General features: G+C 48.9%; 1 long non-coding RNA gene across 1 annotated transcript in view; it reads left to right on the top strand.

The window, feature by feature from the left end:
- LOC311344659 overlaps positions 1-18766 on the top strand; it is a 55648-nt gene continuing 36882 nt past the window's right edge. The window contains exons 1-2 of the long non-coding RNA XR_014633636.1: positions 1-69; positions 847-938. This is a non-coding gene — a long non-coding RNA (uncharacterized lncRNA). The remainder of the gene's footprint in view (positions 70-846; positions 939-18766) is intronic.

The raw sequence follows: 18766 nt of genomic DNA, 5'->3' as shown, positions 1-18766 counted from the left end.
GAAAATATGTGGGGCAGCAAAGGGGTGATTAATTCATAGTTAAAAAAGTCAAAGCCTACATTTGACAAGGTAAGCGATACGTTATGAAACATACGAGAGCCTATTTAAATAGTAATCGGTAACGGGGCCTCTTTCAGAGAGGATGAACCTATATAAAGACGCCTGTATCACGGTCCAGCCGGGTTGGTGTGTGCGCTAAACCATCATATGGTTCACATCGGACCGCCGGCTCCCCTGCTCTCACTAAACGTTACCAAGCGTCTGATCTCCGCCCGGCAGCCTGGGCTAAGTGAGCGGCCATTGTTTGTGTGATTGTGGCCCAGCTCTTTAAGTTCTTCCAACCAGGAAATGTTTAAACGGGCTAATTATCGGTATTCCCTGCAGTGCGTGGCTCTGGCGAGCCTGCCTGTGGTTTTCGCTGTGGTCTGACAGGAGTCGTGCCCTCTGGGGTCCTTTGTATCAATTATGGGGCCTTTCACAGTCAAACCATTCTGGTAACATTACACAAGCGCAATCCAAGCTTTGCCCTTTAGTGCTTTACATCTCCTGCTGGCCCTTGAAATCAGTCTGAATCAGTATAGGTGTGTCTAAATAATGAGCCGGGATTTGAACTAGGATTTTCCAAGCTGTGTGGACCGAATGAGAACAATTACTTCCTCGACAATCAAAGACGTTCGTACTGGGTCGAGAGGCTCCAGTACCGAACGAGGGATGCCTTTTAGCCAGAAACTAGAACGTCTGCTCCTCCTGCAGACCCAGTGATGGGACCTTTGGTTGTATTGAAACGATCCTCCGTAACGCATGCACACATTTGTTCACGCTTCGTTTTCTTCACTGTTATTACAGCGCCCCCTGGTTGTAGGCCACCGGTCCTGTTAAGACGCATCCACCAAGACGGAGGAGAGCTTCGACTCCAATTCAAAGGTGAAGCAGCTGCCGTGAGTACATTGATGCTAGAAGGACTTCTAATTCTTCATACATAGGCCTCAATTGAAATGGTATACGTGCGTGAAGACCTACCATATAATTTATTTTTGCAATAGTATGTGTTTCACACGCCTAATGGGGACACTTCTAAAAACTGAATTTGCTTTCCATCATGGAATAATTTTATATTAAAAGTATTTTACCATATATTTAAATATGTTGTAAAAACGTATGCTCCAGCTACCAATTTATTTAGTAAAATGTGAATAATCTACAATCTCAATTTAGTATTTAAATGGCAAAATATGAATTTTATTGTAATTTCTGAGAATTGTGTAGCAGCGTTGCACTTGTTGTTCAATTTTTCAAGTTTGTCCATGTGTAGAAAAAAAAAGGTCCAAGCTCAATTATGTAAAATGCAAGATAAACACAAAACGCAGACATGTGTCGCCCTATTTACCAATCTTCATTAATAGCCGTCTCCGTTTGAGGGAGAGGCTTAAGAAGAAAAACACTCTTGCGACCGCGGTGACGGAATTACGCTGTCACCGGAGCGTCGGCCTAAAGCCCGCAGGCCGCTGCCGCTGTTGGGGTTCAGAGTACCGCCGTTCAATTACTAGTGAACAGACGGGCCTCTATTAGCCGGGTGCGTTTCATGGTGGAAGGCCGAGGTCGCGACCCCTCCCCTGTTCCCCGACAGGTGCTGGTTAGACGTGACTCTGAAACAGTTCAACTAAACATGGAGATTATGTCCCGTACTCAAACACACCTGTGTCCACGTCAGCTCTCACTTGACTTGGTCTGGTGACGTACACACACGCACACACACACACGCATGCACGCACGCGCACACACACGCGCACACACACACACACACACACACACACACACACACACACACACACACACACACACACACACACACACACACACACACACACACACACACACACACACACACACACACACACACACACACACACACAATGATATACACCCACACGTGCATACTGGAGTGGAAATTCAAGCTGACAGTCAACATGACAAATAAATATATTTCTCTGTCTTTTTGTTTTAAGATATTAAGGTAATTTCTATAATTGTTTGTAACAAGTCCACTTTTCCTAAATCCCATCTGTGTCCTTGACAACAGGGTCATAGTTGAGACCCCACTTGGCAGCTGTGCCAGATGGTGAAACGAACAAGAAGTGAAAGAAAAATAGAGAGAGAGAGAGAGTGAGAGGTGTTAGAGATAGAGAAAGAGAGAGAGGTGTTAGAGATAGAGAAAGAGAGAGAGAGTGCAACTATGTCACTTTCAATTGGAGAATTTGAGTTATTTTTGTAAGATGGCCCTCTTCTATCTGTGTGTGTGTGTGTCTGTGTCTGTGTCTGTGTGTGTGTGTGTGCGTGTGTTTGGGAGGACCGAAGAGGTTGGAAAATGCGGCTACCTGTTAAGGGGAAGTTTTAACTAATTGTGCCAAGCCCTTTACAAATCCTGGGGTGTTAGAGAGGAGGCTGACAAACACACGACAATAAGCAAAGCAACTGTCGGGGCTTTGTGAGGCCCCAGAGTCTGGAGCAGACACTCTGATAAAGAGAGCGATGAAAGCGTTAAGCTGCTCACAGCGCGCCTGCTGAAACCAGGATGTAATCTCTTTCTGTCAATTCTTTCTTCCGCAGATTAGGTTCACCAGAAATACACATGATCAGAAGATGCATTATTTCTAGGTATAATTAGAGGTTAGAGTTATAATTACAGGTAGTAGTATTAGAAGTTGTTTTTTATATATATATAAGAAAATATTGAATTACAATTTGCTGCCAATAAATAAGCACTGATAACTTCACATAAAATCATGAAATTGATAAATACCTTACTAATGAAGTTTGTTTAGTGGATGGCGTTCTGTTTCATGTTATGTTTTCACCATGGAACAAACCCTCCTATTACCCCAACATCTCAGTCCATACATTCATGTTGTATTACTTTGGGTCGGGCTTTTGGAACACGGGCGCCCTGTGAGAAAGCACTTGGGGGAACAAGAATGGGAACGACGATAATGGTGTAAGTAGGTGTCAAGAAATATTCCATAAATAAACACGAGCGCGGCTAACTGGAAACATTCCACATGCACAGCGGGCCGACCCGGCCCCTTAACAACAACACCATGCCGTCCCTGGCAACCCCCCCTCAGACCAGGCAGCCCATAATATTACCCCGTTTCTCCACGGTGACAAAGCACTTGAAAGGTAACATTATAGGGCCATGTTTCTGGAGATAGAGCAGACTGCGCGGCGAGTCGTAGGCAGAGACGTTCTTGCGACCCACTCTGTCTCTCAGCCGTAATCAGCCCCGGCGCTGGGCTGCCCTGGGTCTCATCTCAGGAAGGGCAAACCGTAACCAGTGGGGGGGGGCTCCAGGCTGCATGCGTCCCAATAGAAGCATGAAAAATCAGCGTGGACTGAGGACGTGGTGGCCTCCTCGTGGGGATTGCCCAGTACCCCCCCCCCCCCCCCCCCCCGCCTCCCCGCCTTCTTTCCCCGCTGCCTGACTGTAACTGAATGGAAAGTGTGGGCCGGGTCATTGTGCGCTTCATAATGAGATATGCATTGTAATCCTGTTTTGTTTCACCAGCGTCTGGACGCGCCGACTGCCTGTATTCCATTCACTGGGATCGTAATGAGGGGGCAATTGTTTTAGAGCGGGGGGTTCTTGTGACTGTGCTGCCTCGTAGGTCTTATACACACACACACACACGGGCATGCACGCACGCATGCACGCACGCACATGCGCTCCCGTGAACACACACACGCCTCGGTGCGTCACAGTCAATCACAGAGGTGAGCGTCCTCCCGGGGCCACCTGGCCAAAGGGCCCTCCATTCATCCAGCGGCCGGCTCCTATTATGAGTGTTGTTAACACAAGGCCAGAGGCACGCGGCTGGCAGTGCTTAAACAGAACGGCCCCCAACCTCAGAACAGGACAAGCTGGCAGCTGCCCGGCTTTGATACGCGGGCTGGATGAGGCCTATTTGATCGTTTCATTAGAACATTTGGTGGAGGTGTCAAAGAGGTTGCCTGTGTGTGCGCACGGAGCTATTAGGGTTAATTATAGCTGCCAGAGTGAGAACTGGGCCCACTCTGTACACGGCGCTCAGAGTGGGCTTAGGACGGAGCCACTGAGGGAGAGAGACACAGAAATTGCCATTCATAACACTTAATGGCTTATGAATTAAGTTTTCCTTCTAATTATTCATAATAGCACACGCGAGCAGCCACGACCCCACATGTCCACCGGCATTGACATGTTTGGTCGAGGGGGAACCTGATACCGCTGGGTCTTCACAATCCAGTTGACTTGTTCGCAGGGAAGTAGTATTTAAGGTGGGGGAAATACACACAGGTACATAAATCTAGATTTAGCCCTTTCTCACGTCCTGAGCTGGTGGAGCGGGAGGCCGCTAAAGACTGAAATCATCTCGTGTTTCATCAAATCACATTAGAGATTACCCAACATTTTCGGTTGTGATTTTATCGTATTCTTCAGTCTTTCTGCAACCACAGAGGATTATTAGTCAGGGCCATACCAGTGTTTCGACTGTCAATTTTTAAAAATTGCCTGTATGACGTATGCACACTTCTTTATTTTCCGGAAACACTTATAGATTAGATGTAATGGACGTGCCGGGAAATGTGCAGCCGGGAAGAATGTCAACCACATGTTCAAAAATAAATAGGCCTGTGAGAATTGAAACGAGTCCCCGTAAGGTTAATCAAACCTAATGTCTTCATGCTTTCCTCCGCTTCGGTTCGCCAGACTTTCTCCCTGTCATCTTATTATTTGAGCTTTCTTCTGGGCAACGGTAATCCAGCCATAACTAGGCCCTGCCACGTCAAATTAGCGGGAAAACCAATGTTTAGCAATGTCAAATTGAGTTTTTCTCACCTTTTTTCTGTCTTTTTTTGTGAACACAAAGATTTCCACAGCAGAGAAATAAAGAGAGAAAGTAAGCTCATTAGGAAAAACGAAACGCTGAAGAGGCAGCTTTTGGGGAACCCATTACCCATAATGCCGTTGTGCTCAGGCTGTGTTTCTGCGGTAGGCAGAGACATTCTGTTCAGGGCCGGTCATTTCATACTGTATTCTAATTAATTTACTGGTCTGAAGAAATAGAACGGAGGTTAAGGAAAGATCTCAAGTATTTTCCTCTCACTCTCCATATGCACTCGGGGTGTGTGTGTGTGTGTGTGTGGGGGGGGGGGGGGAACTCCCTGAAGCCCCCCTCTGTTCTTCTAATGTACTCCTCCGTCGACAGCAAGTAGAGAAACATCTTAACCCTCCGAAACACACACACACACACACACAACCACGCACGCAGACAGACAGACAGACAGACAGACAGACAGACAGACAGACAGACAGACAGACAGACAGACAGACAGACAGACAGACAGACAGACAGACAGACAGACAGACAGACAGACAGACAGACAGACAGACAGACAGACAGACAGACAGACAGACAGACAGACAGACAGACAGACAGACAGACAGACAGACAGACACACACATATACAGACACACACACACTGGCGTTGCCCCCTCTGGCCCAGCGATCCTTAGTGAGGCTGTTCAGATGGTCAATGGCTCCGTCTCTTGCAGGCCAGAGAATGGCCTCCTATCAGTGAAATCAAAGGCCATCACACAGCGCACTAGTCATGAAGGATTTCTGCGGCTGTGGGAAGTATGCAACACAGGCCGCAGCCCCAAAGTCTCTGTTTATTCAGTGAAAGTGCTCTGTAATTTATTTAAAATAATCTATTTTAACAAATAAAGAGGTCATTGAGTGAGCCCATTGCTTAAAGAGTGGAGCTAGCGGACAGCCAGAGGGCTCCAGGCCTCCTCGCACCAACACAACCACCTCAAGGCACGGATGGACTCGACCCTCGACCAACCTGGACCACCAGGTGTATGCTCTCTCTAGTTCACTGATTCCCTCTCTCTGCTCCTGGATATAAGGGCGTTTTTTTTGTGTCGCTAATTGGTACAGATATTTTTGATTCTGTTCCAAGAGGATTTGTTTGAAGAGGGTATGAGCTCTCTGCCTTGTGGATGAGTGGGAGGGAGCAGGAGGGGGCGGTGGGGGTGGGGGTGGAGTAGGAAGAGGTGGTGGGGTGGGGGTGGAGTAGGAGGAGGTGGTGGGGTGGCGGTGGAGTAGGTGGTGGCGGGGGTGTTGGCGGAGGTGGAGTAGGAGGAGGTGTTGGGGTGGTGGTGGAGTAGGTGGTGGCGGGGGTGGAGTAGGAGGTGGTGGTGGTGGGGGTGGAGTAGGAGATGGTGGTGGGGGTGGAATAGGAGGAGGTGGTGGTGGGGGTGGAGTAGGAGGTGGTGGCGGGGGTGGAGTAGGAGGTGGTGGTGGTGGAGGTGGAGTAGGAGGTGGTGGTGGGGGTGGAATAGGAGGAGGTGGTGGTGGGGGTGGAGTAGGAGGTGGTGGCGGGGGTGGAGTAGGAGGTGGTGGTGGGGGTGGAATAGGAGGAGGTGGGGGTGGAGTAGGAGGTGGTGGTGGGGGTGGAGTAGGAGGTGGTGGTGGGTGTAGGTGGAGTAAATAAAAGGAATGGGATTACAAGGACACCCTCTCAGCCATTCGGAGGTTTTTTGGAAAGGGACCGAGGGTTTTTCCTGCATTCCAGCGCAGCTCCCCACTTGCTCTCTCTCCGTGGTGGTCACCAGGAGGCTCAGGTGCGCTGTGTCCACATGGCAGCGTCCGTCTGTCCTCCGGACTGCGCCGGCCACGCAGCACGCCCGCTGCCCATCAAAGGGACGCAGAGGGGCGGCGCTGAGAGGCCCAGTCACACACGCAGCCAGGGCACTCTGCTGGACCTGGGTTTGTTTTGGGTCTGTTTGTTGGTTCACCAGTCTTCATCCGCCTGGCAGAGAGGCAACCCCCCCCCCCCATACCTACAGAAGGCAAGTTGTTGATAGTAGGTAACAGAACTTAAGACATGTTTTAATGTTGGCCGATCATAATCAGCATCGTTTTCAGTGCTCCAACCCACAATGTCTCTGAGGTTGTTTATAATACTTTTGAAAGCTTAACCTTTGGGTGTTGCTTGTAAGTATATTTGGTTCCAGTCCTCAGTGAGTCCGTGTGTGAGGTTCACTAAGTGGCTCAGCTCACACACTGAAGGGGAATAAAGAAGACCAAACGGTGCTCCAGAAACACGCCTGGCGTCTGGGCCCACGGCCGCTAGTGAGGTGGAGCGCCTTTTCTCTCCCCGCCAAAGAAAACTTGGTTTAGCGTAACCGCTATTTCCTTAAGTCCCAGAAAATGTAATTGAGATAAAGAGAATGGGAGACACTGCTCAAGATGTCACTCCAACACCAATCATCTTAAACTTATCTTAACCTAATCTTCCACTAAGTGTCTTTTCTGTTTCAAACATTAACGATCACCCCCGCGGCGTGGCGGCAGGGCCGATAGAGGATCCTGCCCGCGTTCACCATTCTCTGATCTCGACTGATAATGTCTGGCGTGTTTCGCTACCGCGCGGTGAATAGCTTTCTGTGTGGGCTCCACGCTGTGGTTAAGGTCAGCGTGGTGGGTTGGGCTGATGGATTACTTTACTAATGATTTTGGCCTGAAAGTGTGGCAGCTCTGGGGCAGTCAGGTTTCATACGGTGTTCTGGATTGGCTGGGGTCATGTGTGGAGCGCCACTTCCACGGCCAAAACGCTGCACTGTTGATTATTTAATGTTCTGGTTTTACAAACGGGCCTTAATTTGAAAAGCAAAGAAACAAGAAATCCAAACGGCTCCGCTAATTTTAAAAACCTAGGTCTTATATATTTTTTTTACGCATATCTTTTTTCCTCTTTTCCGTTAAAGCTGCCTCCAGGATAAATGGTGGCTCCGCTTCTTCCACGCTCATAAAAAATAATATTCAGATTTCAGATGTTTGCGCACACTTTGCAAGATGATGCCCTTCTTATGATTGAGCCCACCCAGACTGCTGCGTTTGTTTGTGTGCATGAGTGTGCATGTGTGTGCGTTTGGAGGTGGGGGGCAGGGGGGAGGTGGGGGGCAGGGGGCTCCACCTTGTGTCCACACGTCAGCCGGTCGGCGGCTCCGTAGGGGAGAGACACGGCTCTGTCCTGGGGTCAGCACTTATGTTCTCCAGCTGAGAAAGCAAGGCTCTCCAGCAGAAGAACACAGGAGAGGGCAACACAGCAGCCTTTGTGTTCCTGAAGAAGAGACGAGCAGGCACAAGACAACCCAACAGTTGTCAATCAGAAGACACATTCTTTTAGTTTTAAGGTTTCCTTTTCCATTTAAGTACATTTGAAGTCTTTTTCAGTTTTGTTTTTAGTCAATGAGCAGATGCTTTAATTTAAGCTGAATCTTGCATACAAGCTGCATTGTGGACATCGCTGATTGAAGCGAGTACCGTCTGAGTCTAACTAAAGCCCTGTGGTGCATCAGATCGTTGTTCCTTCACCCCGATGCCCATTCAGTGCATTAGTTTCGAGGCGTGGCGTGATGTCAGCTCATTAACCCGGTGGTACACATCAGCCAATGACGTACGTGCTCGTACCTAGAGGGGACGGACGGCCCGGTCGGGGGCCAATTCGTCTTCCTTTGAACCCGTAATCGAGTTACAGACTAAGAGCAAGAAACACTAAGACGATAGCGAGCCTGGAAGAGATAAAAGAAGAGAGGGAGGGGAGGGGAGGGGGACATGTGTTGAGACCCGTGTCCCTCTCATCTGAATCAGGCTCATGGGGCTGCGTGCTTCATCTGGGGTTGGGTGTCTCTAAGTGGCTAATGCCTGCGGTGGGCGGGCGGTCACTGGGGACAAGAGAGGTCAGTGTTTAGGGTGGAGCGTGTGGAGAAGGTGCCAGGATCTTCCTGTCATTCACGGTTCACTTAGCTGACCTTTGCCCTCGCTCTCTCTTCTCAGTGTCACACACACACACACACACAAACACACACACCCCCGCCAAGGCATAACACGACCACCCCTCCACCAGGAGAGCTGAGCTCTGCAGACGTGTGTTTCCTGATGGAAGTGGAGCTTCTACAGACACACAGGGAGGAACATACCCAACAGAGAAACTCCTGATTCTGATTGGTTGTGAATTACTTTTTCCGGAATTATTTTCATCATTCGGCTGAATCAAATGAAACACCCAATGGCAGTTAACAAAAAAAAGGAAAACGTATGCAGCTCGTGGTATTTTCCTTCTGCAGTGTGGGGGCTCAGTTGTTGTCAGGACAGACGCGTCACATTAACCAGTCCAGGTACAAACCAGAGGTTAAAGCAACGTCCAAAGTGGAAACAATTGGGCGGTTTGCTCTGCACTGATCCTAACCAGAAGGCCCCATTGGTCACAGGAAGAGAGCGTCAGCTGCCACTCAGGGCTGCCCCGCCTCCCAGTCCCACTCTCTCCTCAACGCTCTCTCCCCATTGGACAATGGTTCCCTGGGAAACAATAGAAAGAAAGTCAACATAAGAAAATGATATGATATGATATGGCCATCCTCTTCCGTCACTCCTTAATCATTCAAGTATGTGCATATGAACTGCCACACACGCGCACGCACGCACGCACGCATGCACGCAGGCACGCGCGCACACACACACACGCACACGCACACACACACGTGCGCACGTTGGCCAACCATCTGTTGATAATTGTTGCCCAGTCTCAGCAGAGGGCTTGTGATATTTAATATTTCCTCACCACTTGAACAAATAAGCTGTAATAACTGAAGGGTACTTGACCACAGGAGGAGAGGAGATACACAGCATGAAAGGAGTGGTGTACACTTTGGGCCAAGCTGTGTTGTTCAACTCTCCATAGAATTGTAACCTCTTCTTGGAAAGCCACTGCCTCCTTTAACCGCCCCGCCCTCAAAACCACGAGAACTTACACAGCAAACAAACTGCATAAATCATCACTTAAAAGACCATATAAATAGTTGTGCATACACACAAACAGCACTACACAAACACACACACACACACACACACACACACACACACACACACACACACACACACACACACACACACACACACACACACACACACACACACACACACACACACACACACACACACACACACACGGTTGATGCGCTTTGGAAGTGTTGCAGAGCTGCAAGGCATCAAGGGACATTCACAAAACACTCATTAACGTCCTCTACAAAGCTGCCTTTGTGACACGCCAGACCCTTAACCACTCTCAGCTACCCCACACACACACACACACACACACACACACACACACACACACACACACACACACACACACACACACACACACACACACACACACACACACACACACACACACACTCTCTGTGTACCCATAAGCGTCACGTTGTTAGTTTGATTTAGTTTTTTAGTTTGTTTTCTTTGGTGATTTGTTTCTTTCTGCCATTAGGTGGACGCAAGTCTAACAATGCTATGAGCACACACCTTCTCTGGGCTTGATGTGTGTTAGGTGGTTAGGGTTAGGGTTAGGTTAGGTGGGATAGAGTTAGGTGTTAGGTGTTATAGGTGTTATATGTGTTAGGTGGTTAGGTAGGGTTAGGTTAGGTGTTAGGTTAGGTGATATGATATGTGTTAGGTGGTTAGGGTTAGGGTTAGGTTAGGGTTAGGGTTAGGTGTGTTAGGTGTTATATGTGTGGGGTTCATGAGGAGGTCTTCATGGTGTGGTGCATAATATCGAGAAGAGCGATGCAGTTGAGAAATGTGTTCAGGAAGTCCACCCCAGGAGTTGGAGTCAACTATCTGGAGTTGCTAATTAACGAGATGAATCAGTGGCACGGTGCATGCCCGGGGCTACCAACAGGACACAACTTTGATTTTCTGAACCTGGAACTTTCCGCGCTGGCTCCTCAGAGGCTGGCTAAGTGTTTTGAGGTCTGTAGGTGTAGAAGTATCGGGCGGTATTTCGGTATATGTCTTGAGAGCATGAGATCTCCCTGGATCACTGGCTTCCATGGCTGCACATTGAATCAATGGATTATTTGATGTGGCTCAGTCTGGTGAGGGCGGCCTCTCTTTGAATGTGGATGGACTACAGATTAGGGCTGGAGGGCGATTGCATTTCAATATGCAGGCAAATTCAGTGTTGGATGCTTCTGCTTACTTAGACTAGCACTAATACCTGTCAAAAGTGTAAATATAAGCCTAGTTGTAGTTTTGCTTAACTGGCTAACTTATGAAAAGGTAAATATGAACGATGATCAATGTTGACAATATGGACAATTCAAACATGAGTTTGAAGAGTTCTTACGTTGAAGGGTCCACTTCCCTTTCGAGATTACTATTGAGAAAGTTTTCAATATCAGCAATACTGTTCACTACAATACATACATTTTCTTCTCATCTCCACAACACGATTCTTACAAAGTCTCCCTTTGACTACGATGCATCCAGTCTGTTAGCAAACAAGCTCTCAGTGAATCTCTTCTGCTCTTCTACTACCAAACGACTTCACTGCCAGGCTGCTCTGCCCCTCCCTCCAGGCTGCTCTGCCCCTCCCTCCAGGCTGCTCTGCCCCTCCCTCCAGGCTGCTCTGCCCCTCCCTCCAGGCTACTCTGCCCCTCCCTCCAGGCTGCTCTGCCCCTCCCTCCAGGCTGCTCTGCCCCTCCCTCCAGGCTCTGCCAGGCCGGCGGGTTGCATCAGCTGGTGGCTGACTGGTGGCTGACTGGTGGCTGACTGGGAGCTGACTGGGGGCTGACTGGGGGCTGACTGGGAGCTGACTGGTGGCTGACTGGGGGCTGACTGGGAGCTGACTGGTGGCTGACTGGTGGCTGACTGGGAGCTGACTGGTGGCTGACTGGGAGCTGCAGCAGATGAGGGGGGCACGCGGGGGTCAGCGTCCCGCTGGGGGTCCCCTGACTGTGTCCCTGCTGTGGACCACCAGGGCGACGGGAGGATGGAATGACAGGGCTGCATTCTCCCCCCCCCCCCCCCCCGAGGGAGCAGGGGTGGGACGGGGCGGTGGGGGGGTTGTTTTGGGGGAGGGCCGGCTGCGTGTCGCTGTATCTCTGCGCAGTGCCGTAGGGCCGAGGCGTGCGGAGATGTCTTCACTCGTTTTACTGATTCAATATGGCCACTGTGCACTGGCTGAGGGTCCTCATAAAGACGGGCTTGTTAACGCAGGAGAGGGGGGGCGGGGGACGCCTCCATGATGGATGATGGAGCAGCCAGTTTACAGGAGGGGGAAACTTCTCATTACCAGGAGGGTCCGTGCCCCTCCATCCCAGGGGGGTCCCACCAGGCCTGGTCCCCACAGGTCTGGTCCCACAGGCCTGGTGGGACCAGACCTGGTCTCGTGAAAAGAAATGGTGGGAGAGTCCATCCCTAGGGGGTGGACTCTCTCTCTCTTTCTCTCTCTCTCTCTGTCTCTCTCTCTCTCTGTCTCTCTCTCTCTCTGTCTCTCTCTCTCTCTCTCTCTTGGCCCTGGCTGCTCTTACTCATAGTTCCCCGTTCATCATGGCTTAATGTACTTGTAATGGCACGGACCCAGAGGGTGGGGGGGTGGGGGGGGTGGGGGGGTTGGTGGTGATGCTGGAGGGAATTGGACTGTCTGCATATATCTCTGTTGGTTCTAAACCCATTCTGTCACATTCATACTTCCTGCGGGGTCAGGAGGTCCTCCTGCGCCGTCAGGGTGTCACCCACCGGGCGGCAGCGGGTCACAACTCAACGTTCACCGGTGAGAGTTGGAGGAGGGGCTCCGAGTTGGTTTGAATCAGAGCCTCTCTAGTAGCGGGGGGGTGTACGGTAACTCCCCTTTGGGGGGGGGGCGGGGGGGCCTTCAGTTATTGAAGTCAACGCTGGAGGACGTGATGTTGAACGGTTCTCTGTGTGATGACAACGCGGCTCAATGCTGCTGCTGGGAACCGAACAAACAACTCAACAACCTTCAGTTTCACCCTCAGGCTTCATGCAGGCCTTCTTTAAATGGACTCCCCCACCCCCCCCCCCCCATCCCCCTCCCCCCCCCCCCCCCCCCGGCCCCCCCCGCCCCTCCCACGCCCCCCCACCCCTCCGCCAGTTATATATAAACTGTGACTTCAGTGTGTTTTCCTGTGAGTTGTTTCTGTGGTCCACACAAAGGTTTGCTTCAGTGCGTGTCACTGGCTTCTCCCCATGTTTCATCTCATTGTGTCGGCTGATCCGTTGGAGCTGTCATGGTTTAAAGATTGTCGTTTTGGTTTGCTCATACTAGCATATTAGCATTAGCACCAAGGCTGTTCCTCAGTGCTGCTAAAGGCTACAGGTCGGATGGTTCCCAAAGGGTCGTTTAGCACAAGTAGCTTCATATAGGTTCTGCTCGGAACCCCCCCGACTGCTCCGGAGGTCACGTCGAGTCACTGTGAGGTTTATACCTTACAGCACATATTGACATTCAAAGTTATGTTTCCGAAACTTTGGCTATTCACATTTCACATTTTTGAAAAAAGACAAACGTCCGCCTCACTGAGTCTGGTCGTGTCTTGGGTGAAATGAAAACACGGGGGACATTTACAGTAATGTTTTCTTCTCTTCGATGCTGAGTGAGCGCACTGTCGACGTGAAAATGAACTTAGGGGCTTTCGGAAAAAAAGAGAAATGGTGAGTGTGAGAAAGAGAGCTTTTGATGGAATGAAATGCACCCAGCTGGGAGTCGGACCCGGGACGCGTGAAGTATAAATAAACGTAGATAAATAAGCATCTCTGGCCAGCTTCTTAACACACCACTCGCTGAACGGTAGATTTCTATCAGGTATTAGAATTCCACAGATATTGAGATATAACACTATCATAATAAGAAATTATGGACCGGAAACTACATTTTTTGGTTGGTTGGAACGTTATTTATTCATCAAGTCGTCACCTCTATCGAACTTTGACAACCAAAGTAACAGAATAACAAGTACAGGTGATAAAATGTGTAAAAATATATATTTTTTAAAAACAATCAAACTTTTAAGTAAATATAAGCAATGTGTAAAAGGTTCTTTATTAATCCCTGACAGGTATTTCACACACATCTATCACTCTGTGATCGTATCACTGACTTGCTCTTGGACTACAGAGGTTTGAAAAAACCTTCTTCCTGCTTAAGTTCCTATTAAGTAATAGCCTCATTATGCTCCCAGGTGTCTTGGTTGACATAAAGTGTTTCATAATTAATCATGTTTATGTTTACATTGCATTCTAATTAGACACTAACTCATGTATGTATACACACAGGAACAGATTCTGCCTGGTCACAGCAGCGAGGCAGAGGCCTGTTGCTATTGGCGATCTGGGATATGGAGAAACGCTCGACCATCGCGAGCGTTAAGATGTTTTCTTTTTCTGCGCAGTCAATCATGAACTCTGACATACAAAAATAGACCGGGACACTTAGCAAAGAAAACGTCATTTATAACGCACTTTACTGCATATATTAGACAACATTTAAGAAACCCTTTTTGAATGTCGTGGGGCCTGCTTCAAGAGGCACTTGAGGGGAATGTTTTCTTTAATTAATGGAATGGAAATGGCCATTAAAAATTAACACTTGCAATTATCTCTGAAAACAGTGGGCAGCTCCTGTGGTGAGCTCTGGCCGCGCGGAGAGGAGCTCTCTAAACGGTGAACTACCTGCTGAAGAAACGCTCCAGTCTGTTGAAGGGTGTTAAGAGCCCTGGTGAGGGAGAGCGCTGGGAGAGCTTATTTTCCTTTTTTCCCCTCGTTTGGTTCACCCGTTACTGGCCGCCTTTTAAGAGTGATAGAACACAGGTTTCCTCTCCCATTCATACGCTGTGAGCTTTGGATGCTGGCTACAAGGTGAAATATTTGTGTGGGAACATCATCACGGCTCAGATGTATTGGTGATGGCAACGGGGCATAAGGGCTTCCCTATGGTGCCACCAGATGAGAGGCTCCCGTTTCTTCCCTTTTTTTCTGTGGCTGGCGCCGGAGGCCCCGGTGGAACTACGGGTCGAAGGCATGGTCTGGCTCATGGTCTGGCTCATGGTCTGGCTCATGGTCTGCCTCATGGTCAGGCTGACAGTGACCATGCTCGGATAATGGTTTTTTGTTTCCCTGACAGCTCCAGCGAGGGGAATTCTACCATGAGCCACCGATGGGTGCGATGATGGCACGTGTGTGTGTGTGTGTGTGTGTGTGTGTGTGTGTGTGTGTGTGTGTGTGTGTGTGTGTGTGTGTGTGTGTGTGTGTGTGTGTGTGTGTGTGTGTGTGTGTGTGTGTGTGTGTGAGAAGTGGAAAACATTCTTGCCACTCTCAGATTTCATAATTCTCAGTAAACTGTTTGACAGGACGGTCAACTCATGACTTACAGTGATTTTCACACATTGTCGCCAACAGGGAAAGTTTTCTCATGATCACAGGCAGTGTGGTGAGTCGTTAGAGGACTGAAGAGGCCGTTAATATGAGATACTGAAAGCTCCAACATCATTGATTGCAGAGCCGACTTTATTTAAACATAATGATGTTGTCCCGTGGATCTAGGATCATTCACTCTCTCACCTCCTTCACCACAAGGTGAATCTTCACCACAAGGTGAATTATCTCGCTCCAAAAAAAAACCTCACCTCCTCCATCAGCTTGGAAATGATTTATGCCACTGATTGACGTTGCGTTGTGGAGTTATGCGATGTAGATGAATCCACCAAATCCGTTTGTATCTGGTTTTCATTTCATTTCATTTTCTGAGTATTCATTAGATTCCCTTTTCTTTGTTGCATCAAGACATGCCCAACCGACCAGGCCCCTATGGTCATAGTTTTAATCAGGGGGAAATAAGTACAGATAAAGAGTATATTGAGGCAGCGTTTCGTAGGAGGGAGGTATTCCGTGGATGTCAGCGAGGCCTTCCACATGACACGGATTGCCTGGTCCCTAACTCCTCTGCCGACCATTTAGCCCTCTTCCTTTGTCTGTATTTGTATTTCACTAAATACACGGTTTGACGTTTTACTAACCAACCTCATGTTTTCCCCGTTTGAGTTTCCACCGCGTTTGAAGATGAAACAGCTTTTTGAAAAGCCTTGTCATGTTGTATTTGTTTAAGGGTAACGCTGTGATCAAGCACGGAACGCCAAATCCTCACCATTAAAGCCGATCATTATTGGATGGTCTGCTCTACCCCCTGAAACGTATGAAAAGCAGCCAGGCTTAATGAAACACAAAGCCTGCTCTAGTATAGCGTGATATACGTACTGCGTGAATAGCATTCACAATCATTTTCCATAGAATAGGCCGCTGCTGTCTCTTGACGTTACCCCTGGCCTGCACGCAGCACAAAGGCATTTATTGGGAATTGGACTCTCTTGATGCACTGTGGAAAAGTCACCCTGCATGGGCCGGGCCCACAGGAAGTGAGGCGTAAGTGTAACAGGAAGAGGTGATGGTGGGCGGTGCGATGTGTAAATCAAGCTGCTTTTATGAGGGAGGCCACCCGCGTAGATGAAGTGTCTTGTTGTGAGAGGGAGCAGCGCAGCGCTGCACATGTCATAACATTGACACCTAGGGGGGGGTCAGCGGGGAGCCAGGGGCCAGAAACCATCCTCCGCCCCAGGCTCCCAAGGGCCCTCTTGGGCTGAAAGACCACGACTCACCGACCCTCTGGAGCTCTGTGTGTGTGTGTGTGTGTGTGTGTGTGTGTGTGTGTGTGTGTGTGTGTGTGTGTGTGTGTGTGTGTGTGTGTGTGTGTGTGTGTGTGTGTGTGTGTGTGTGTGTGTGTGTGTGTGTGTGTGTGACACACACACACACACACACACCCGTCAGTTACTTTGTCTCTCAGAGCGCTGCTCCCGTCCTCCAAAACACAATAAACACAGGGCGGGGGGGGGGGGGGGGGCCTGTTGGCAGGTCTCCGTAGAACAACCGGCGACCTCAGGAGTCTCCCCGCGGCCAAGTGCTGCCCAGGGGCCCCTCGGAGCGGGCCCTCGGAGCGGGCCCTCAGAGCGGGCCCAGGGGCCCCTCGGAGCGGGCCCTCGGAGCGGGCCCTCGGAGCTGGCTCAGGGGCCCCTCGGGGCGGGCCCTCGGAGCGGCATACAACCCCCAACCCCCCCATACAGGAGGGGTTGGGGGGGGTTGTGTTGAGGGGGGGGGGGTAGCCGGGGGGGGGGGGGGGGGGGGGGGGCGGCTGGCGTACTTGAATTCCACTCAGCTCTGTTGCTATGTGTTGAATGACCTCATGGTCACATCAATGGCGTGTGCGCGGCGAGGGGCGCGCACACGCACACGCGCTGTTTGTGTGGAAACAGTCTGTCACATTTCATTAGCAGACCTTTTAGCCCCGCTGTGTATAGCACACACACACACACACACACACACACACACACACACACACACACACACATACACACACACACAGACGCATGTTTGCACACACACACACGCACACACACCTTCGGCCATTGAGGCACACTTTATTAATTGACCTTTTGGCGGCGGGGTCGTCTGGCCGTCTTTTGTTCTGGCGGCCGTTGGCGTGGCGACAGGGTGAGTTAGTGGTGTTGTTGCGGCTCTCGCTGAACGCCCTCCAGAAGGTTTCACAGGAAGCCTGTGTTTACCCGCCGCGTGACGGGAGCCCAAAGAGATGGCGGACATAATGGGGTTTATTTACGTTCACACTCAGTTCCACGGCGTCTCCGCCCCCACTAACTAGGGGGACACGCGTTCTTACGGGGCGACGTCATGGCGCCGCTAACAGAAGGGTCCATCATGAGGGAGAGACGCAGCGGGCCGCGGGACGCCGGAGGTCATAGGCCCGCATTGTTCCTCCAGCGGTGGTAACATCAACAGGTCTACTGCTCAGGTCAACGGGATGAAGTCCAATAAAGGGTTAAAGTAAGAGCTTCTTTCTGCTGCACAAATGACTCGTGTGGTGATTGTGGTTGAATTGTTGTAAGGTGGAAAGGTTTTTAAGATTGTGGTATTCTCTATATACTGCTTTTGTAAATCGAGCCCCTATATACGGGAATTTATATTTATTTTAAAAATCAAGAATAAAGAAAAATGTTGAGTTAAATATATAAAATATTAAATATAGTATAGGCACAATTGTGCAAACACCATGGGATCACCAAGCTTTTCTTTAAAAAAAAATTAAAAAACATCTGGCTGATTTATTTTCTAATATAGTAAAAATTATTTTTTTCAGAATCAACCGCATTCTACTGAGTTAAGAAATGTAATTTTTAACATTTAATTCTAAGAAAAACAAATATATAAACACATCAAAAATATAATTATTTATACATGTGGTTTTTAATGCATTTTATAATTGTTTTACTATTAATTACTACTAAATTATCTATGTGATTATTAGTAGATTCATATAAGAATAAGATTATATTTGAATATATTTATTTATACTTGACCTACATTTACAAAATATTTTTGATAACTTACTCATAATAATAATAATAACAATTGGGATATTTCATAATAATTGTTATCTTTCAGCCTTTATAGTATAATAAAATACATTCAAGGTGTATGTGTGTGTATTCAAAAGCCAAAACAGTTGCCATAATATTCTGGCCAAAATACCAGACTCGTCATTCCATGGAGTTTCTACGTAGCTTGAACTGGATCTGCATAGACCAGCAGTATGTGAATCGAATCAACCAGTAAATGTAGTATTCACAGTTACTGTATATTTACGCAGACCTGTTGACTTTGGCGTTTTCACGATGATAATTTATGACACTGCTGCTGTCAATCTGCCATCACCTGCCTCATTAAAGGTCCCTAAATTGTGAGTATATTTTTGAGATGGTATGAAATGCTTGTTACAAGTTAGGGCCTATTCATGGGGT

The sequence above is a fragment of the Micromesistius poutassou genome (genome assembly GCF_964030765.1).
Source record: "Micromesistius poutassou genome assembly, chromosome: 6".
Classification (NCBI taxonomy): domain Eukaryota; kingdom Metazoa; phylum Chordata; class Actinopteri; order Gadiformes; family Gadidae; genus Micromesistius; species Micromesistius poutassou.
This window is presented reverse-complemented; position numbering and strand designations above follow the sequence as displayed.